The sequence below is a fragment of the Poromitra crassiceps genome (genome assembly GCF_964638095.1).
Source record: "Poromitra crassiceps genome assembly, chromosome: 5".
NCBI lineage: Eukaryota > Metazoa > Chordata > Actinopteri > Beryciformes > Melamphaidae > Poromitra > Poromitra crassiceps.
This window is the reverse complement of record NC_139642.1, coordinates 60,706,714-60,729,950: the sequence shown is the minus strand read 5'-3', so window position 1 is coordinate 60,729,950 and position 23,237 is coordinate 60,706,714. Positions and strand designations below refer to the sequence as shown.

Here is a 23,237-nt window from a genome sequence, read left to right as displayed (position 1 = left end):
CTGACCGATAGCCTAAATTGTCCAGGTTGCCGTTTTCAAGTGACTTTTATGAGTTAACGTTACAAAGCAACCAACAGCTCTGCTGTTGCCAGGCAACTGCTTGTGCGCGTGCGAGTATGGTGCCCGCGCGTCAGCTCGTTCACACGCTGCCTGCAGTTACACTAACGGCCACCGGCGTCAGTAATAGTGAGTATTGACGGATTGGGCCTTTAAAGTGAGATGTGACGGGGGTGGTGGTGGTGGTGGTGGAAGGGTAGGATAATATCGGGGGGAGTGATAAAGTCCTTATTCGTGGGGGCTTTCGGGTGTCGAAGAGGCAAATGGCAGTTGAGAAGAAACTGTCCTTGTGACGAGAGGTTCTGGTTCTGCCAAGGGGGAGTTCCACAAAGAGTTTATGGCTTGGGTGGGGGTGGTCGGCCGCGTCCTGGCGGTGTGCAGGTCCCGAAGGGATGGCAAAAACATAAAAAGCTCAGCACCAGACAGCAGACTAAAATGCCAGCAGTTCTTTAAAAAAACTCTTTTAGAGACAGCAGGATGTTTATGACGAGGCGAAAGAACTCACTAAAGAAGCTGGTTTTGAAAGGGACAGCGTGTTGTTCTGGAATCCACATGTTTTCTGGGATCTAGGGGCCTCCTCATTCTCACTGTGGGATGGCTGGTACCTGGCGACAGGATGCAACTTGGTGACATGACCGATGCCTTTGGTCACGCCCTCTCTGAAGAGCAGCTTGGCCCCCACCCTAAGGTATTCTGGTTGCTTGATGAACTTGAAGCTAACCACTGCCTTCTCTCCTGTTCTCAGCTCCTCCTTGTCGTGCACAGCCACCACGGTGGCGGTCTGTCTCACGTTGCCAACATGCACAGTAACCTGGAGGCCCTTATGGAAGGTCTTGGCATGGAACAGCAGGACAATCTCAGCCTCAAAGAGCCAGCAGATGGTAGGGTCTATCTCTGGGCTCACCATCACCATGCCCTTGCGTAGTAGTGACCGGTCAAAGTCTCCCAGTGCGAGTGTGGCAGCCTGACCGGCCCTGAGTACCCGGCACGCCAAGCGGTTCCTCTGGATGCTGCCGACGGTCAGCTTGTGGAACTGGCCCGCCTCCGTAGGCCCTACCACCATCTGCTCTCCCTCACGGCAAATACCGCTGTAGAGGGTACCTCCCACCACGGTCCCCACCTCGGGCACTGTGTAGATCTCATCCACCTGAAACTCAGTCAGCTGTTGCATAAGCTCCTCCTGCTCTTTGCTGTTGGTGAGGGTAGGGAGGATGTTGAAGAAGACCTTGAGCAAGTCCAGGCCCTCTCCAGACACACTGGACAAGGTGAAGATAGGCGTGATGTTGGACGACTGGGCAAACTGTTGTGCTGCTGTGACGGCATCGTCTGTGCTGCCTATGACCAGAGGCATCTTGTTGCAGCCTGGCTGCTTCAGGACGTGCTCCAGCTGCCGCACTGTGCGCACCACCGTGGCCCGTCTGCACAGGTCCACCTTACTGACCACGATGAAGACGGGCACCTTCAGAGCTATGGCGAGCCCCAAGTGCTCCCGCGTCGTACCAGCAATGCCAGTATCTGCGCTGACGACCAGCAGAGCAAAATCAGGGCAGTAGCTGGTAAGGCCAAAGATAGTGGTCTTCAGGTACTTGCGGTGGCCTGCCAGATCAATGAATGTGATCATTTTAGATGCACCCTCACAAATCTCCTCTGCAGTCCGAGACCCGCTGTAATTCACAACCTCCCCTTTACTGTTGAAGCCGAGGATCTCAAAGCTTATGCTTGAGGTGCGTCCAGTCTGGATCTCATGAAGGTGTCTGAAGAGGTTGAGCCTTGCTCGGCCCCATCCATTGTCTAGCTTGCCATGCGTCAAAACACCTAGCAGAGTGGATTTGCCCGAATCCGCATTACCCAGTACGGCAACCCGCAGGTCCAAGAACTGCTGGTCGTCTGGCACCTTGCGAATGAGGACCTCAGCAATCTTATGAGGGACATCAGAGAGGTACTCCACCTCTCGCTCTCTGAGAACAGTGACGTCGGCTCCAATTTTCTCTGCTATCCTATGGAGGTTCTCCAGTGATGCCCTCATGTCCTCCTCGGACAGTCCCACCAGCATGCCATTGTCCTCAACACCAATCTGATAGATCGCTTCGCCTCGGCCCTCCTGCAGCCGCCATTTCATTTGTGTAGCTAGTTGCTCAAAGCGGTATTGTGTGAGATTCAACAGCTTCAACTTGTACTCTATATTGCCCTCTAAAGCCTCTGGAGGTAAGGGGCTTGTTGCTTGAGACATTACATTACATCATTTAGCAGATGCCTTTATCCAAAGCGTTCTATTCTACGCATAAGTCATCACAATTGCTCGAGTGACATCACTGGTGACATCATCATCACTGATGGCATCACTAATGACATCACTCACTGGTTACATCTCTTATCTCATCATCGAGTGCTGTAGTGACATTTGTGATTTGGCGCTATAATATTGATTGATTGATTGATTGATTAATCTTTGGTGACATCACCATTTCTATACATCAGGGATTTATGACAGACACTCATGATGTCAAAGTCCATCAGTGAGGTCATAAATCCTTCCCTGCAGAGGCTAAGTAGGACCGGTGCAATCCCGACATCGCCAATTCTATGCATAAGTGATGTGTGATGTCATCAGTGACTGATGTTGCTCGAGCAATTGTGATGTCATCAGTGATGGTATCATCAGTTATGTTATGTCACTTGCACAATTCTGATGTCATCAGTGATGTCACTCTGTCATCTCTGTCAGGGATTGCTCTTGCTCTCTACAGCCAATCCCTGAAGCCAATCCCTGACAGAGGGTGCGGGAACAGAATGTAGGGAAACAGGGGATGGATAAATCCAGAAGGAGGCAGTAATGCAACATAAAGGATGCCAACTGCCATAAAACACCACAGGAGAAGAAGAAGAACACTGCCTGCTTCTCCTTGTGAAGTCATCTGCAGTCATACTGTCTGGCTGCTTTGTTATAACTAGCGTCAGACCACCACTGACATAAGATTGTCTGTGTTTAAGAGTTAATAGCAGTAAATAATAGCAATTATCTGCCCATCTCACATCAATCTCCTCTGATGTGAATGAATCAAACATTGTCACTCGTCTTCCGCGCAGTAAGTGATGAGAGGTCATGATCCCGTGTCAAAGGTCATTTGGCCGCGATCACTCGGGTTGGCCAAATCAGCACTCGCAAATAATGATGTGCCTGATCAACACCGTTAGCCAGTATGCTGGTGTAACGCTGTTCTGCTCTGTAGTCTTATAAACAGCGCCCAGGTTGGTTAACTAACACTCAATGATATTACAACTGGTAATATATATTTTCGTTAAGAGTATTGAGTGGGTAACTGTCTAGTTTTAAAGGAAATACTTAAGATGAAATAATAAACACTATTTAAAGCAGGTGTGTTGTGTCCTTTATGGCTTTTAACCCTTTTAGTGAAAATGCACCTTAATGAAATGAAGCACTTTTAAACAGTTCAAAAAATTATATATTTATTACAAAAGTTGGCTTAATTAGTAGAAAATAAAATGTACTGTATGTATTTCAATCATGAGAGACCAGAGGGTAGAGTTAACAAGCAAGCGTTATTCAAGTATGGCATGGCGATAAGATCTATGGCATGAAACGGCATGGCAACTAATTCTGATAGCATGGCAACTAGTTCTTTGGCGTAATGACTCCGTGGTAAGATGCCTCTCTTCTTGAGGCATCTGCTCGGAGTTATAGCGCTAGCAGTAGTAATGCTCAGAAGTAAGTCAGGTGCAGCAGCAGTAATGCTCAGAAGTAAGTCAGGTGCAGCAGCAGTAAGGCTGCGCAGTAAGCCGGTCGAACATGCGTTCCTCTTCCAGAGTCATGCAGCAGTAGTAATGCTCAGAAGTAAGTCAGGTGCAGCAGCAGTAATGCTCAGAAGTAAGTCAGGTGCAGCAGTAGTAAGGCTGCGCAGTAAGCCGGTCGAACATGCGTTCCTCTTCCAGAGTCATGCAGCAGTAGTAATGCTCAGAATTAAGCCAGGTGCAGCAGTGGTAATGCTCCGCAGTAAGCCGGTCGAACAAGCGTTCCCCTTCCAGTGCCGCGTGCGCGTAAGTCACTGGAGCCGGTCTAGGTTGTGGTGAGTCCAAAAATGTTAATACAGCGCGCCGCAGTAAACCTGCGCGGCTCCATCCAGCGCCCGCTGTATCGCTGAGGCCAAGCTGGTCAGCGGTTTTCGTAAGTCGCTGTAGAGACTGAGCGCGCCGACGTAAGCCGCTTGGCGAACAAGTGCTTGTTCTATCCAGCGCCCGCTGTATCACTGAGGCCAAGCCGGTCAGTAGTTTTCGTAAGTCGCTAAAAGCCCGGAGTTGTCTCTAAAATCTTAAGTCGCTGAAGTAATTAGGGGTGAGAAAGTGCCAGCGGTAGTAATGATTCCAAAAGGCAAATGCCGTGGTGACTCCAAAACACTAATTCAGATCCCAGCGCCTGAGCGTATTCGTGCATTCCTTTATAACTGGGAACTGATAATCTTACCGGTTCAAAGTTCATGAGCTGGGACGTGACGTCACTAGAGCTGGTATTTCCCATTCCAAACTCGTAGGAGCCTCAGCAGCCCCGACGTAAAAAATCCAAGATGGCTGCGCCGCGCAACAACAGTAGTTATAATCGTATAAATGCTATTTTGCACTGTCTTGTTTGTGTCTCATTAAATCAGCTGTACACACAGCACGGCCTACTTCTATCTTTGTGGACATGAGGCTGCAGTGTTTGTATGCGCAAAATACCACGAAATGCCATGTTATCAACTGTTATTGCTAACAATGGCTAGCATTGTACTAGCTAGCCAGCGCTGGCTGGCTAGCTAGTGGATCTGACCAGTGAACAGTGAACTTCCCAGCTCAACTTTTCTGCAAATGGAATGCTAACAAAACGGATGTGACGTCATTTAGCCTCCACATCCCAGTTCCTTTGCCATAAAGGAACGCACGATAAGTCGCGAAGGCGGAAAATGCTAAATCAGCGCGCCGAAGTATGCTGGATTGGTCGATCACCCAGCGCCCGCTGTAGCGCTGCGGGCACGCCCGGTCGGTGGTTTTCGTAAGTCCTCTTCACTTGAATCAAAGAAAATATAGCCTATTGCACCTTTAATGATCTTATCCCAAAGGGGATTCAAACTGTTAACACAGAAAAGTATTAGTGGGCCCACACTATTAGTTATCTTTTCAAAATAAACAAAGAAAAAGCCGGCAACCTGTTTACTGCAGTGTGCACACAACGGTACCCCCGATGCAGGCCTGATTGCTGCTTGTGAGCGCTGGTCCACGGAAGATGATGACCACGGATTGTGACCCTCCAGCAGGCTCCAGGGAAAGGGTTAACTCTCCCACCGAACGTGGGTCAGTGCGCAGCGGCTCTCGGCAGCCACTGAGCGTGGATCCTCTCTCCCGCTTCTTGGTCCTTTGAAGTGGAAACTCTCTGCTCCCCCTCGGTGGCAGACATGAGGTGGGGCGTTGCCTGGTGGTCCCACACAGCGCTGTCCGGTCCCGTCTGGTCCTCCACTGTTGAGTTGATGTTGGAGGCTAGCTTGGAAAATGCCAGCCTCTCTTGTCCTCTTGTCAAGAAAGCTGCAGGAAGCTAACGTGGCTAACTATTAGCTTCACAGTCTCTGTCAGGTCGATTGCAGGGAGCTAACTGTTGCTACCTGCTAGCACTAACACAGTAGCCTACACTGTACAGTCGATGCAGGGAGCTAACGGTAGCTACTTACTTTAGCACCACCGCCAACACAGTAGCCTACTGAACACTGTCCGCACTGCACGCACTGAATGACTGTACCCACACTCGCGCAGCTTCCACACTCCGCCGAAGCACTTCTGACAGCGGTAGACTTGTTTAACTTATATTAGAAGTCACTTTGGGATCATGTCTATGTTCCCCGGGTTCTATATTCCCCGTTTTTCACTAACCTCTCCCAGCCCCCACGCCAAACCTAACCTCCCCCCATGCCTAAACCTAACCTCCCCCAGACCCTAACCCAAAACCTAACCTCTCCCACCCCCACGCCTAAACCTAAGGTCGGCATTGCGGGTGGTCAGCATAGCGGGTGGACACCATTTGGGAAAAACGGGGAACATAGGACCCGGGGAACATAGGACCCGGGGAACATAGGGATGACCCCGTCACTTTTACCATGCTCACGTGGAGAGCAGGGACACAACACGGCATGCTGCTTAGCTGCCGGAGAGAGAAGAGAAAGTCCTTCCTCCATACTGCGTCACTCTTCTCCACCCGCCCTCCAGCCAATGGAATAATGGAACTTGACGTTACCACCATGACAGACCAATGACAGGTAGAATACAAGACAGTATTAGAACAAGCACGTTAGATTAAACTGTAAACCTCTCAATCAAATTATCATGCTGCGTTCAGTTGTAGTAGTAAACAACACATTTCATTGTAAAGAGTTTACGGTGCCGCGTCTATGTGCCGACAGACCGCAGTGCCGACAGTCCGCAATGCCGATAGCCCACAAGCAGAACCAGCTGAGCGAGGCGGTGTGCAGCGTGTCGGGGGACCGGCTGCCTCTCCCAGCCCCCACGCCTAAACCTAACCTCTCCCACCCCCCATGCCTAAACCTAACCTCCCGCAGACCCTAACCCTCAACCTAACCTCTCCCACCCCCCACGCCTAAACCTAACCTCCCCCAGACCCTAACACTAAACCTAACCTCTCCCACCCCCCACGTCTAAACATAACGTTGGCACTGCGGGTGGACGCCGAGTTTACAGACATTTAGACACTTTCTTGTTCATTGAGAACATTGAAAATAGTAAGACATGGAAAATAATAAAGTTTGTGCACAAAACAATATAAAATAACCCAGGGGGGTTACACTGGTACAGTATCATGATGTGCCTGATCAACAGCGTTAGCCAGCATGCTGCTATCATGGTGCTCATAACATTCCACAGGCTGTCCAGGTGCTGTGAGCAGTCCAGCTAGCAGTGTCATTTGGAAGAACCATGAATGCTGACAACTGTACACTGTCATTGTCATTATGATATAAAACAGTGTTACAGCTGGACTCATTACTCACTATTGAATAACACGAAAAATGGAACTGAGTTAAGGTCCTTAGACATCGGGAGCGTTTTTTTTTCGTGCGACTAATTCGCATGTCAATAATATTTTCCGAACCTATATCAGTCATTGCAACCGTGCATTCAAACGCTGAATCTGTTTTTCTCAGGTCCCTTGCACCTTCCCCCAGCTTCTCCAACCCGGCCGCCATATTACTGATTTGACCCCAAAGAAAATTGCTTTCTAAATATATCTGTCAAATTTGTGATACATTTTAATTTGCAAAATCTACTGTATTTGAGAACAGGCGGAAATTGGACTGGATCTCCTTAAGGTGAACCTGCAAAGTAAAGGAAATGCACTTCCATGACAAATTTCCAAAGTGGTGAAATTGCCGGTTGGAGGTGACAGGTTTTTCTTTGGGGTAATTTCAGAAAGCCAGATGAAGTGTGGAGGAGCAGCTGGAAACTTTGGCTCAAGGTTTGATTTGTCGTCGTGGTACTTACTGTACCGGCTAAACTTAACTGACACATATATTTCACAAGTTCTAATCTAAAAACATCAAACTGAAAGATCAATGTTTCCATATGTGCAATCTGAATGAAATGATACCACAGAAGTATTATGTTCTTCAAATCTCCAAAAAATGGATAGAGACACTGCATGAAATAGGCCATGCCCATCACGGGGGAAAGCTGTCCGTTCACTTCCACACACCAGCGTCATTTTTCCTTGAATTAAACATAGCTAAAAGCTGTTGTGTGGTGGGGCTGCGCAGACAACAAATGTAAAAAAAAATCGCCAATTAAAGACTTTTTGTACTCCTGAGCAAAACAAGGAAGCCATTGAGAATTGGCGAGAAGAAAAATGTGGATCTAGCTGTCAGTAAAGTAAGTTGGAGTGTTCATGTTCCATATATACGATCTTTGTGTGCAACATGCAACCATGCACGCGACATACAGTAGGAGAATGCCAGGATTGGGGGGGAGTTTTTGTTTTCCCCCGTTTTGGCCGTGGTTTCTGAGTGATGACGCGCTCCGCAGTGCCTATACTGATTTGATTTCTACCTTGATAGAAGAAACTTTTTTTTAATGGAGTTAACTAAATGTGAATTAAGGACAGCTGTGCCAAGTTGTTAAAATACATTAGTCGATTCTGGTAAATGGAAATCAAATCAGTTGAGTTCTTGGAGGCGTAATTTATGAGTTCAAACTGCGGAACTTAAGAATTCCCACGAATCTTCTATCTGTATCCATCGTCACTCATCTCTCACAGATTTCTGAATGAATGTTCATCCCCCCTGTTCTTTCCATATACCTAAGTGGACATAACTAAAGAACTCAAATATGCGCGAGGTCATGTGATGGCAGTTGGGCTTGTAATGAATTATAATGCAGTCATAAGAACACTTAATGATCCATTATGGCAACACTCGTAAAACATTATAGACGGAGCATCAAATGAATTTTAAGCACATAAGTGCATGAAGGTTTATGACTAGTTATCTAGTAGAGGTTGTCCCACTGAGATTAAAACCATAATATGTGTGTGTGCTCTCACCAACGTGCTCGTAAGAGGTTGTGAGTCTATTATAATTCCTTTGAATGCCCGATAGCAGTGGTTCTCAATGTGGGTTTGTGGGACCACCGGGGGAAGGAGTCTGAGGGGTTTCAGGGGTCCTGTTAAATTAATTGTATACACTTCAGCATTATTTCATTTACAAGACAATTGGAGAATGTAGAAAAGTGACTGTTTTGATCATTGTTTCTATATGTCTCCTCTCTAGTACCTACAATACAGATAATCATGCAGTTCTGTACATTTAATCTGTATAGGTAGGTGTTCTTCCTGCTAGGCTCTCTAGGCCTGCCGCACCTCCACCGGTGCCCACTTTGTTAGCTGCAGGCTCATCAGCTGGGGACCACCGCTCACAGATGTTTCGCCCCTTAGCCCAGAACATCTCCTGGTGCCGGGGCAGTGAACAGGGCTTAGCCCAGAACAGCTCCTGGAACAGGGACGTCTCCCTGACACTCCCTGCAGCTAACCTTCTTCAGGAGTAGCTTGCTCCCAATGCCTTGTCAAAAAAAAGCTGGCCTTCTCCACCTCCTCCGATATCTCCCTGGTTGCCTTGTGCAGTCTGGCTCCCCGTAGTCCCAGGTCCTTGAGAAGGCGCCTTGTTGAGTGTCCAATGTGCAAATGTATCTAGCAATAAAACATGTTCTCAGATTTGGGATCAGAGAGACAAAACCTCTTCAAATGGGGGTCTCCATGGACTCAATTAGGGGTCCTTAATATGAAAGAGGTGGAGAATCACACATACAGTAGATGGTAAATGGACTGTACTGTATTTATACAGTGCATTTTATATAGTCTATCGACTACCCAAAGCGCTTTTACATGAATACCTCACATTCATCCATTCACACACCGACGGCGTCTGCAGCCATACAGGGCACTAACTGCTCGCCGGGAGCAGTTAGGGGTTCAGTGTCTTGCTCAGGGACACTTCAACACGCCACCGGGAGGAGCCAGCCTCAAACCGGGAACCTTCTGATTCCCAGGCGACAGCTCTACCTCCTGAGCTAAAGGCGGCCCTCTATAGAAAATATATAGAACGTATGACTCATATGTATGTATGTATGTATGTATGTATATATATATATATATATATATATATATATATATATACATATATATATATATATATATATATTGACTGCTAGTGTTGGGGGGAGGGGGCAACACTGCCCATTGACTGGTCGGGGGGGGGGGGGGGGGGGTCAGACACAGCCAGAGTCACACGCAATTAATGGCCTCCATGCCACGGCCGCGAGTTGTCTCTCTCCCCCGTCCCTACTTGCTTCCTCTCCCTGTCAGGCAATTAAAATCTATGTGAATGGGTTTATTGACATGCTAAATATGTATCTACACTTCCAAAGCGTGGAGGTGCATCATGCAGATTAGCAAACACACAATGCTGAGAATTGTTTGGATGTAGAAAATGTAATCAGTTCTAAACAAGCGTAGCGTAAACAGTAATGTGTCTCCCACTGTCACTGACAGGGCTGATGGGGAGAGGGGGGCAATGTCATGTACGCTCGCTCGCACGCGCACGCGCGCACACACACACACACACACACACACACACACACACACACACACACACACACACACACACACACACACACACACACACACACACAAGCAGTAGACAATAGGTCTGTTTTTTTTTAACAATTGGAAAATATGTTTTGGAATTTTGGCCTAAAATTTGTAGGATATACATCGCCTATGTCATTCTGTTTTTGTCACCTTTTATTTACAGTTCCATCAATTTTGGTCAATATGAGCTTGAACCCTCATCAACCAGTAATACAGACTGTCTGATATCCCCAAATAGACCCACAAGACAACAATGGAAGATAGACGAGCTATTAAGTTAAGTTAAGTGAAGTTATCCTTTATTTATCCCCGTGGGGAAATTCATCCTCTGCATATTGGCACAGAACAACTGACTGCAGGGGGCGCTCATGTGTGTTTGACACAGAACACCAAACGTTACCCAGGTAGAACATCTGACTGCAGGGGGTGCTCATGTGTGTTTTACACAGAACACCAGACGTTACACAGGTAGAACACCTGACTGCAGGGGGCGCTCATGTGTGTTTGACACAGAACACCAAACGTTACCCAGGTAGAACACCTGACTGCAGGGGGCGCTCATGTGTGTTTGACGTGGAACACCAAACTGGTACCCAGGTAGAACTGACCGGAGGGAGCCTTTAAGGACCCCTGGGAGTCCCTGCACCAGAGTTTGAGAACCCTGCATGGTCTGTCCCGCTTTGCATATAACTTTTAAGTTCACAATCACATAACAACATTAATAACAGCCCAACTCGTTGTGCACATGCACACGTTCACACAACAAGCCACCACGACGTCAGCTGGTTGAAAATAGCAGCACTGTTATAATGCGAATGAAAAAGACGGTTTCTGTAATGACCAATCAAAGTCAAAGAGAGAAGCTGTTATCTGTCAATATCTCAGCAGCCCCTCTCAGCACCGTGAGCTCGGCTGGAACACAATGATTTACTGTCCAATTTTCAACGGCCCCTGTATCCGTTTCAATCAAATCTCCAATATTAACAGCGGGCAATAATTTCTTCTGCTTTATTACAAATACGGCCCCTTATTCCATAAATCAGGTGCCAAACAGCCGGTATAATTCACAGTGGAAATCAAGCATATTTTATACCGGCTGAGTCACAATCAAAATGAACCATTATTTCAGCTTGGTGTTCTTTTCTGCAGAGAGAGAGAGAGAGATAGAGAGAGAGAGGGAGGGAGAGAGAGAGAGAGAGAGAGAGAGAGAGAGAGAGAGAGAGAGAGAGAGAGAGAGAGAGGAGAGAGAGAGAGAGAGAGAGAGAGAGAGAGAGGGAGAGAGTTAAAGGCCCCTCCAGTCACTTTTCCTCCCTGTATAACCATTTTCGTTGTCTGAAAACCTTCTAATATCTATCTTGTATTCACCTTATTCACCACGCCCACTTTTTCTCTCTTCCGCGTTACACGCAATTGTGTTTGTTCTTCCGGTTCAGTGCTAGTTGGCGGCCAATTTCAAAACAAAACATCACTATAATAATGAATGAAGTTTGGCAACATTCAGAATTAAGCTACACTGCGGGCAACTTCAGTGACATGTTCATAGCGTTACTGCAGCCGATGGCTGTACCCGGTCGGCATTTAAGCACGTCGACAGTGTTTTCTCACTGCCAGTAGCCTAACTACAGTAGGGTTTGACAGATAGCTATGTCCGACCGGTGTCAGCACAGCCAGCGCTCCCGGTTCTTGCTGCTCGTTAAATATTTCCAAATAGGCGTTATTCTGATAAACTGGTCACATGTTCCGTTCTCACCCTAAAAATATTAAAACTTTAAAAGTTTTTTCTTTTAACAGCTTTTTGGCAAGTCTAAAAATGAGTACGGTAGGCGTAATCTACTTCCGTGTCTAAAACCGGAAAGACGATTACAAAATGACGTCATGCAGAAGCGTCCTTGTATGGGCAAAGAATAAGGTGAATAAACACACGTCATCATTTGCGCCAAAGAACTTGCAATGATAAGAAGCGAAGGCTAATAGCTTGTTCCACTGCAACATATTCACTGCAGCACTGTTGTAAAGAAGAGGGGAAAAAAGAGAACAGCTTCACTTCTTGTCTTCATTAAACTCTTTGGCTGTGCCCACAGTGGAAATACCAGAAACAATATGCTGCCATTATCATTATGTCCCCGCATCTCCGTAAAAAACGTTAGTTTAGAGCCAACAACCGGCCAACAGAAATCAAAGCTGATGGGCTTTATGGAAAGAGCGTGACTCCAAGTGGTCAACAGTTGTATCAAATTGGTCATTCACTGGCGTTTTACACTCATGTAACTATAATGTAGCTGTGGGCGCTGAAGGAGTGCGTGCCCGTCCGCATGTCCATGTCCTCCACCGCCCGAGTGGGAGGGAGGGGAACTCGTTGGAATAGTGTGAACCTCCCACGTGCTATGTCCTACCGGTGAAGCTTCCCCGGTCAGGTGAAAAGAAGCAGCTGGCTAACTGCCCATGTCTCGGAGGAAGCATGGAGCCAGTTTCAGCTCTCCCCAGATCGGCAGAGGGTGGAGCAGCAACCAGGATAAATACATTAAAATTAGCACTAATAAAAATGGGATAACAAATCGGGGGGAAAAAATATATATAAAAAGAAAAACGTAATTAATATAATTACTTTTTGGAACTTGTAATCCCTTACATTACTAGTTACTGGTAAAAGTAAGAAAATTACAGTAACTAAGTTACTGTGCCTAAGTTACTGCCCAACACTGCCCAAAACAAACAAACAAACAACCAATCAAAACAACATTTTACAAGATGCACTTGTGTTATGTAAAATAAAATACATCCAACTCGATTGTAAAAGACGTGTGTGTGCGTGCATGCATGCACATGTGTGTGTGTGTGTGCGCGTGCGTGTGTGTTTGGGTGTGGCTCCAAAATCTCCCTATATAACACAATATATAAAGCATGTGACTTACAGTAAGGTGTTGCAAATGTCCCGCTGTAAAAATACAGTGAGGAGGACCACCATCTTCTTCTTCTTCTAAAGTCACTTGATTGGAGGTTCATCAATCATCTGAGAAGCAAGCAGGAGATCCGCGGGAAAAGATGACATCATCATAAGTTGTCCTAACCTTATCGGCGGCCTGTCCCGACGTCTTGATCAACACTTGTATCGCCGTGGTTACTGATGGCTCTCTCTCTCTCATACGCTGCCTATCTCATTACAGTAATGAACTTTATAATGACCTCCACCCCCCCCCCCTGGAGAGGAATGGAAGCCATTAAGACACTGGGATTGGCTTTTATATCATTTACTTAGTGCAGGACGCTAACCGGCGGCCATTTTCCATCTCAATAAACCCCCACATCCTTCATGTGGCTGACAGGCCCTGCCTTTCTTTCTGCAGACTGACGAGGCTTCAGAAGTTTCCCCGGCCAAACTAACCGATGGGCAACGTCAACGCACACTTTTCAAATGCTTCACGAGCACTATATTATTATATTATTATAACCTTTATTTAACCAGGTAAAACAAATTGAGATACGAAATCTCTTTTACAATTGCGACCTGGCCAAGAAGGCAGCAAGTTACAGATCAGATCATACACACATTTACATACAAAATACAAAAACTAATTAAAACAGAGCACAGACTACACCAACACTGCATCAGAAGTAATAGTAAAAAGCATACATCCTAAAATCATACATACATCCTAAAATCATAGTCATAAAATGATGATAAGAGCGGCATAAAGTGCAGAGGCATATTGTGCACAGAGGAGTCCAAATATTGCTACGAGAGGCATAAAGTGCATAAAGAGACAAAGTGCACAGTGGAAATTTAAATGTTGCCACAGGAGCAGCTCGAGACAAGAACCTCTGACAACTTGTGTTTAAAACTGGACAACGAAATCAAAGAAACCAACTTAAAACGTGTCTGCAGGTCGTTCCAGGACCAGGGACCAAAATAAGACAAGCTTCTTTTGCCAGCCTCAGTCCGTACAGGAGGCACTTTAAAGCGCAACCAGTTGGATCTGAGATTATACGAGGTAGTTATGGACACAAATTTGGAGCATAAGTAAGAGGGTAACTTACCCAGAATGGTCTTATACATGAGAATATACCAATGCTGCAACCTACGCATAGTCAGGGAGGACCATCCAACTAGATTGTACAAGATACAGTGATGGGTCCTGTAACCTGAGGTGGAAATATATCTCAAAGCAGCATGAAAAAGTGGATCAAGTTTGGCCAGGGTAGTAGGACACGCGAATCTATAGATAGTGTCGCCATAGTCTAACTGAGACATGAACAGGCTTGCCACCAGACGTTTACGAGAAGGCATAGAAAAACACGATTTCAATCTATACAAGGAGCCCAAAGTGAATTTGAGCTTCCTGGACAGAGTTGCAATATGGTGTTTAAAATTTAGGTCCTTATCCAGCCAAAAGCCTAGATATTTATAAATATCCACATACTCAATGGCTGTCCCTTCAAGTGTGTGGATAGCAAGCGGAGGAGCCACAGTGCTGCTATGTGCAAATAACATTGTCTTAGTTTTGCTGGCATTTAAGAGCAGCTTAGCTTCGTTAAGCTCGTGCTGCAAAAAGGTGAAATCAGATTGAAGATTGGCAATAGCAGCTTCACAGGAAGGAGCAGAGGAGTACAGAACAGTATCGTCCGCGTACATGTGTCCACACCCCCCTCCCCCCATGTACATGTCTCCATACGAGCCAATGAGTAGCACACAGTATCTCCATACGAGCCAATGAGTAGCACACAGTATCTCCATACGAGCCAATGAGTAGCACACAGTATCTCCATACGAGCCAATGAGTAGCACACAGTATCTCCATACGAGCCAATGAGTAGCACACAGTATCTGGAGGGCATCCATGTAAAACTGTCAGTCATTATCAGCCCTGTTGTTAAAGTCCTAACATGACAAAATTAATTTTCTACTGTAATTATACAATTGCTTGTACAAAGTATCTACCTTCCTATCAAACCAAAGCCAAAATAATTTATTTAGCAGTGTCATAGCTGTTGCACTACATTCTTGAATGAACACAACAACACAGTGTTGAAAATAGATTTGCTTCAGACTAATGACTTGGTGATTCAGAACTTGCCTTGTGTATAATTTCCATAGCTCCGTCATACTTGTAAACAGGTAGCAAGTACACATACATTATACACCAAACGCTGACATGCAGAGATGCTGTATCACCTCTAAACAAGCTACAACTGCTACCTTCAACAGAACAAACTCAACATTATTTACACAGAGAAAAAAGCTTGCCCCTCTACACACACCTAGCCTCTACACCCCAGCCTCTACACCCAACCAGCCTCTACAACCCAGCCTCTACACCCCCCAGCAGCTTGCCCCTCTAAACCCCCCAGCCTCTACACCTCCAGCCTCTACACCTCCAGCCTCTACACCCCCCTGCCTCTACACCTGTCCAGCCTCTACACCCGTCCAGCCTCTACACCCTCAGCCTCTAGACCCCAGCCTCTACACCCGTCCAGCCTCTACACCGTCCAGCCTCTACACCGTCCAGCCTCTACACCCGTCCAGCCTCTACACCCCCCAGCAGCTTGCCCCTCTACACACCCCCCTCCCCCCAACAGCGATGGGAGACCAAAAAGAAGAAGTCATTCTGCATCTATTTGTACTCACCAGACTGCATTACACACAGGCTCCATTTGCAAGTGCATTGTATCGGCCGGGATTAATTAACACTTTGTATTGTAGTCTCAGTCTGGCCACGTTATAATAGGGGGCAGCGTTCTGCCTGCGCAATGCTGGACAAAGAGCTTGCCTCTGAAGTGTGTGTGTGTGTGTGTGTGAGAGTGTGTGTGTGTGTGTGTGTGTGAGCGTGTGTGTGTGTGAGTGTGTGTGTGTGTGTGCGTGTGTGTGTGTGTGTGTGTGTGTGTGAGAGTGTGTGTGTGTGTGTGTGTGTGTGTGAGTGTGTGTGTGCATGTGTGTGTGTGTGTGTGTGAGAGTGTGTGTGTGTGTGAGTGTGTGTGTGTGAGTGTGTGTGTGTATGTGTGTGTGTGAGAGCGAGACATCAGCCTCCTGCGCTACATTGTATGCTATCATGCAGAAACACATGGGCAGACAGGTCTTTTGTCACTAATGTAAGGGCACGTTTGACATGGTTTGATATAGTGCTGCAAACAAACACACAACCGCTATCCTACTCACTCACTGTCACCATGTCACTCCATCCAAGCTGCGTGTGTGTGTGTGTGTGTGTGCATGTGTGTGCATCATGTGTGCGTGTGTGTGTGAGAGCAAGAGTGAGGCAGCGCCTGTGTATGCAAAAGTGTAATAGAGTGAAAGTGGGCATGTGTGCGCTAACCGAGAAAGTGTGTACTGTATCTGTGTGTGTGTGTGTGTGCGTGTGTATGTACTACCTTTGAAATACATTTATATAAAATGAGAGATAATTTTCACAATGCTTCACATCTATTAATGTAAAATAATTCGTGAATTATAAAAATCTTTCAAAGGTAAATAATGGCATTATCAGGTGTGTGTGTGTGCGTGCGCTCAACAAGTAAGTATAGTGATGCCTTTTGAAGTCAAATTCATCATGAGGGAAACACAATTCATACATCATAATTCTGATAATTACTCATAAATGTATTGATTTGTCGGAGCCCCTTGAGATGCAGCATCTCGTTTACGAGGGGGGTCCTCAAATTACAGATGCACGAATTTGTATTTTGACGATATCCAATATTTTCCAAGTCTTTTGACCAGTGCCGACATGCACACATTTCCGCCTCCTAATTTCAGAGAATATCAAGTCTCTCCTGTAGTAGAATTAATATATAAATATATTATATATTATTATTGCACCATTGCAATGATGCACTCACTTCACTGCACCTTGCACTGCCTTTGCTAGTGTTCTCATTGCTATTTTCCTCCTGTCAATTTTATATTATTATTGCTTATTATTGTTTTTCTCTTTTCAAATGTATTATTATTATTATTATTATTATTATTGCTGTTGTGTGTTTGTGTTCTCTTATGCTACGTTTCATATTTACCACGTGTTGCTTTGCTATATTGATGCCCATGTGTATATTAGTAAGAGGTTCACACGAGTGTCCCTGTGCAACCGGAGTGACAATACAACTCTTATCGTGATGGCCCACTGGCAGATGCAGAGATAAAAACAATCCTTTTCAAAATGTACACATTCACCAGGCAAAATAAACTACTTCAACTTAGGTTATGTCCAACGCCATATTTTTTTATATATATATTTATGGAGCATTTTCTTTTAAACAAAATTTGTTTGAGGTAAGATTCATCCTACTTAAACAGGCTTGGATGATATCGGCCATATTGGCCCAAAAGGTAATTTGAGACCGGTTACAGATGATGATGAGATATTATAATCATGTCAAACAGCTCCAAATGTGGCAGCATGCAGTTACGCAATCACTCAAAAGCCACTAACGGACATTGTCAGACGATTACCTAACGAGTGTGTCTTTGTGCATGTGTGTGTGTGTGTGCTCACAGACACGCACTAAATGTGTGCATAGTAACCGATACACCTGAAGCAAATGTCACCACTAGGGGGAAAAGAGTTTTATTTTCACATAGGCCTCCTGTTCTTTGTCCTATGTTTTTAGTCTGGTTTAGTCGCTCCCTGCCCCTTCACACTGACACAACACACGGCTGACATGTCACACTGTGCAGTACCTCCACAGCACCTATAGGTGTCCCTCTTTTTCTTCACAAGTCGTCGTGGGTGCTGGGTCCCCTCGAAATGCAGTTTCTCCAGCGCTGTGACAGGACTGACCAAGCAGTGTGTGTGTGTGTGTGTGAGAGAGAGAGAGAGAGAGAGAGAGAGAGGGGGGGGGGGGAGGCACATGGGCAGCACCACATGATAATGTGTTATCATACATTGTATGAATATGTGTATGATAGATTAAACATTAATGTGGAGTTGTGTGACTATTCATTTTGTGAACACACGCACACACACGCACACATACACACACACGCACAGACACACGCGCACACACACACACACACACACACACACACACACACACACACACACACACACACACACACACACACCCTCTCTTAGCACAAATGTTTTCCCTGATGAAACACAAATTACATGCAATCATACATGTTTGAGAAGATTGAGAAGATAAATGTGAAATTTCATTTCTGCATTTTGGCCAAGGGTGTCTAAAGGATCACTGTGACACTATGGGCCAGTGTGTCTAAAGGATCACTGTGACACTATGGGCCAGTGTGTCTAAAGGATCACTATGACACTATGGGCCAGGTGTCTAAAGGATCACTATGACACAATGGGCCAGGTGTCTAAAGGATCACTGTGACACTATGGGCCAGGTGTCTAAAGGATCACTGTGACACTATGGGCCAGGTGTCTAAAGGATCACTGTGACACTATGGGCCAGGTGTCTAAAGGATCACTGTGACACTATGGGCCAGGTGTCTAAAGGATCACTGTGACACTATGGGCCAGGTGTCTAAAGGATCACTGTGACACTATGGGCCAGGTGTCTAAAGGATCACTGTGACACTATGGGCCAGGTGTCTAAAGGATCACTGTGACACTATGAGCCAGGTGTCTAAAGGATCACAATGACACTATGGGCCAGGTGTCTAAAGGATCACTGTGACACTATGGGCCAGGTGTCTAAAGGATCACTGTGACACTATGGGCCAGGTGTCTAAAGGATCACTGTGACACTATGGGCCAGGTGTCTAAAGGATCACTGTGACACTATGGGCCAGGTGTCTAAAGGGTCACTGTGACACTATGGGTCAGGTGTCTAAAGGATCACTGTGACACTATGGGCCAGAGGTGTCTAAAGGATCACTGTGACACTATGGGCCAGTGTGTCTAAAGGATCACTGTGACACTATGGGCCAGTGTCTAAAGGATCACTGTGACACTATGGGCCAGGTGTCTAAAGGATCACTGTGACACTATGGGCCAGTGTGTCTAAAGGATCACTGTGACACTATGGGCCAGTGTGTCTAAAGGATCACTGTGACACTATGGACCAGGTGTCTAAAGGATCACTGTGACACTATGGGCCAGAGGTGTCTAAAGGATCACTGTGACACTATGGGCCAGGTGTCTAAAGGATCACTGTGACACTATGGGCCAGGTGTCTAAAGGATCACTGTGACACTATGGGCCAGTGTGTCTAAAGGATCACTGTGACACTATGGGCCAGTGTCTAAAGGATCACTGTGACACTATGGGCCAGGTGTCTAAAGGATCACTGTGACACTATGGACCAGGTGTCTAAAGGATCACTGTGACACTATGGGCCAGGTGTCTAAAGGATCACTGTGACACTATGGACCAGGTGTCTAAAGGATCACTGTGACACTATGGGCCAGAGGTGTCTAAAGGATCACTGTGACACTATGGGCCAGAGGTGTCTAAAGGATCACTGTGACACTATGGGCCAGGTGTCTAAAGGATCACTGTGACACTATGGGCCAGGTGTCTAAAGGATCACTGTGACACTATGGGCCAGTGTGTCTAAAGGATCACTGTGACACTATGAGCCAGGTGTCTAAAGGATCACTGTGACACTATGGGCCAGGTGTCTAAAGGATCACTGTGACACTATGGGCCAGGTGTCTAAAGGATCACTGTGACACTATGGGCCAGGTGTCTAAAGGATCACTGTGACACTATGGACCAGGTGTCTAAATGATCACTGTGACACTATGGGCCAGGTGTCTAAAGGATCACTGTGACACTATGGGCCAGAGGTGTCTAAAGGATCACTGTGACACTATGGGCCAGTGTGTCTAAAGGATCACTGTGACACTATGGGCCAGAGGTGTCTAAAGGATCACTGTGACACTATGGACCAGGTGTCTAAAGGATCACTGTGACACTATGGGCCAGGTGTCTAAAGGATCACTGTGACACTATGGGCCAGGTGTCTAAAGGATCACTGTGACACTATGGGCCAGAGGTGTCTAAAGGATCACTGTGACACTATGGGCCAGTGTCTAAAGGATCACTGTGACACTATGGGCCAGAGGTGTCTAAAGGATCACTGTGACACTATGGGCCAGAGGTGTCTAAAGGATCACTGTGACACTATGGGCCAGTGTGTCTAAAGGATCACTGTGACACTATGGGCCAGTGTGTCTAAAGGATCACTGTGACACTATGGGCCAGTGTGTCTAAAGGATCACTGTGACACTATGGGCCAGGTGTCTAAAGGATCACTCACTGTGACACTATGGGCCAGTGTCTAAAGGATCACTGTGACACTATGGGCCAGTGTGTCTAAAGGATCACTGTGACACTATGGGCCAGTGTGTCTAAAGGATCACTGTGACACTATGGACCAGGTGTCTAAAGGATCACTGTGACACTATGGACCAGGTGTCTAAAGGATCATTGTGACACTATGGGCCAGGTGTCTAAAGGATCACTGTGACACTATGGGCCAGGTGTCTAAAGGATCACTGTGACACTATGAGCCAGGTGTCTAAAGGATCACTGTGACACTATGGGCCAGAGGTGTCTAAAGGATCACTGTGACACTATGGACCAGGTGTCTAAAGGATCACTGTGACACTATGGGCCAGGTGTCTAAAGGATCACTGTGACACTATGGGCCAGTGTGTCTAAAGGATCACTGTGACACTATGGACCAGGTGTCTAAAGGATCACTGTGACACTATGGGCCAGGTGTCTAAAGGATCACTGTGACACTATGGGCCAGGTGTCTAAAGGATCACTGTGACACTATGGGCCAGAGGTGTCTAAAGGATCACTGTGACACTATGGGCCAGTGTGTCTAAAGGATCACTGTGACACTATGGGCCAGGTGTCTAAAGGATCACTGTGACACTATGGGCCAGGTGTCTAAAGGATCACTGTGACACTATGGGCCAGGTGTCTAAAGGATCACTGTGACACTATGGGCCAGAGGTGTCTAAAGGATCACTGTGACACTATGGGCCAGTGTGTCTAAAGGATCACTGTGACACTATGGGCCAGTGTGTCTAAAGGATCACTGTGACACTATGGGCCAGTGTGTCTAAAGGATCACTGTGACACTATGGGCCAGAGGTGTCTAAAGGATCACTGTGACACTATGGGCCAGAGGTGTCTAAAGGATCACTGTGACACTATGGGCCAGAGGTGTCTAAAGGATCACTGTGACACTATGGGCCAGAGGTGTCTAAAGGATCACTGTGACACTATGGGCCAGTGTGTCTAAAGGATCACTGTGACACTATGGGCCAGGTGTCTAAAGGATCACTGTGACACTATGGGCCAGGTGTCTAAAGGATCACTGTGACACTATGGGCCAGGTGTCTAAAGGATCACTGTGACACTATGGGCCAGTGTGTCTAAAGGATCACTGTGACACTATGGGCCAGGTGTCTAAAGGATCACTGTGACACTATGGGTCAGGTGTCTAAAGGATCACTGTGACACTATGGGTCAGGTGTCTAAAGGATCACTGTGACACTATGGGTCAGGTGTCTAAAGGATCACTGTGACACTATGGGTCAGGTGTCTAAAGGATCACTGTGACACTATGGGTCAGGTGTCTAAAGGATCACTGTGACACTATGGACCAGGTGTCTAAAGGATCACTGTGACACTATGGGTCAGGTGTCTAAAGGGTCACTGTGACACTATGGGCCAGGTGTCTAAAGGGTCACTGTGACACTATGGGTCAGGGGTCAGGGGTCAGGGGTAATAATATTGCTGTGGACCGGAACATATAAAAACAATACAACTCCCCATTATCAGTGTGTAGTGGGAGGAGCCCTGGGCCTGTGTCCCTGCAACGAGACGGTCCCATCGAGAGGGGATGGTAGTCAGAGCTGTGCCTATCTCAGTCAGAATATTCAATCTAGACTTAGTTTGGTTTGGTTTATTTCGGATCAAAAATACATAAAAGCATTACAAATTAACATTAATAGTAAGAAAGAAAAAAGAATCGAAGAAGAAAATGATCCAAGGATAGCCCAGTAAAGCATCTTAAAGTTGCAAACTATAGCTGCCTGCTTATTTCCACTGGGGTCCTTCAAATATCAAAACCTACACAATGTACTTTATAAAAGGAAAACAGAAAAAAAAAGAATGATCTATCAATGACACATCAAATATACAGCTGTATCTTGTTGTTCTGATTTTCCGCTGTAGGATTCTGCCATTTGACCTGCTGCTCAAGCAGAACTTCAGGTGGAGAGGGTGGGTAGGATCATTGAGGATCTGGTCAGCCTTTTTAAGAATAAGGTCGTCGTACAGCTGTGCTGCAAGTTGGCATGATGTTGGACACGCGTGTTACTGAAGGTGGACATCAGGCCAAAGAGGACAGAACACTGTGCAAGACGGCTTTATAGAGCATCTGCAGAATATGACAGTCTACTCTAAAATGTTTAAATTTCTGAATTAAAAACAGCCTCTGTTGTAGTTTCTTGGATTTACTGCGTGCACATTCATTCAACTTTAAACAGTCATCTATTTCAACACCAAGATATTTCTAAGTAGAGACCTGTTCGACTAATTGCTCATTAATCTTGGAGGGGGGAACTATTATCTTTTTCTTACTAAAATCAATGACAATCTCTTTAGTTTTCTTAACGTTGACCTCAAGAAAAGGATCAGAGCACCACTGCATACAACCTCTCAACACTCTCTACAGATGAATTCTCTGGTTTTAAAAAACCCTACTAATGCTGTATCATCTGCATATTTAAAATAAGTATGAAGTAAACCAGATGCCCGACAGTCATTAACTCATTGAGTGCCAGCCACTTTTGGAGAACGGAAGCTCCCAGTGCCAGAGTTTCAGAGCGTTTTCAGTGATTTCTCGAGGCCCACAGAATATTGTGTGATATTACTATGTAAACACCGAACACGCACAAAGAACGAGGAGACTCTCTTCTATCATCTGCAAAAAAAAGTTTATTGATCCCATTTTCCGTTCTTTAGTTATGAGCCGGAGAAGATAGGCTGTTTTGAGCAAAAAGACAGTT

General features: G+C 46.0%; 1 pseudogene across 1 annotated transcript; it reads right to left on the bottom strand.

Annotated features, from left to right (window-relative positions):
* Window positions 1-538: 538 nt before the first annotated feature.
* On the bottom strand, window positions 539-2,266 carry LOC310776661 (GTP-binding protein 2 pseudogene; annotated as a pseudogene). The gene has a single exon. The product of its transcript is annotated as a GTP-binding protein 2 pseudogene (transcript).
* Window positions 2,267-23,237: the final 20,971 nt, after the last annotated feature.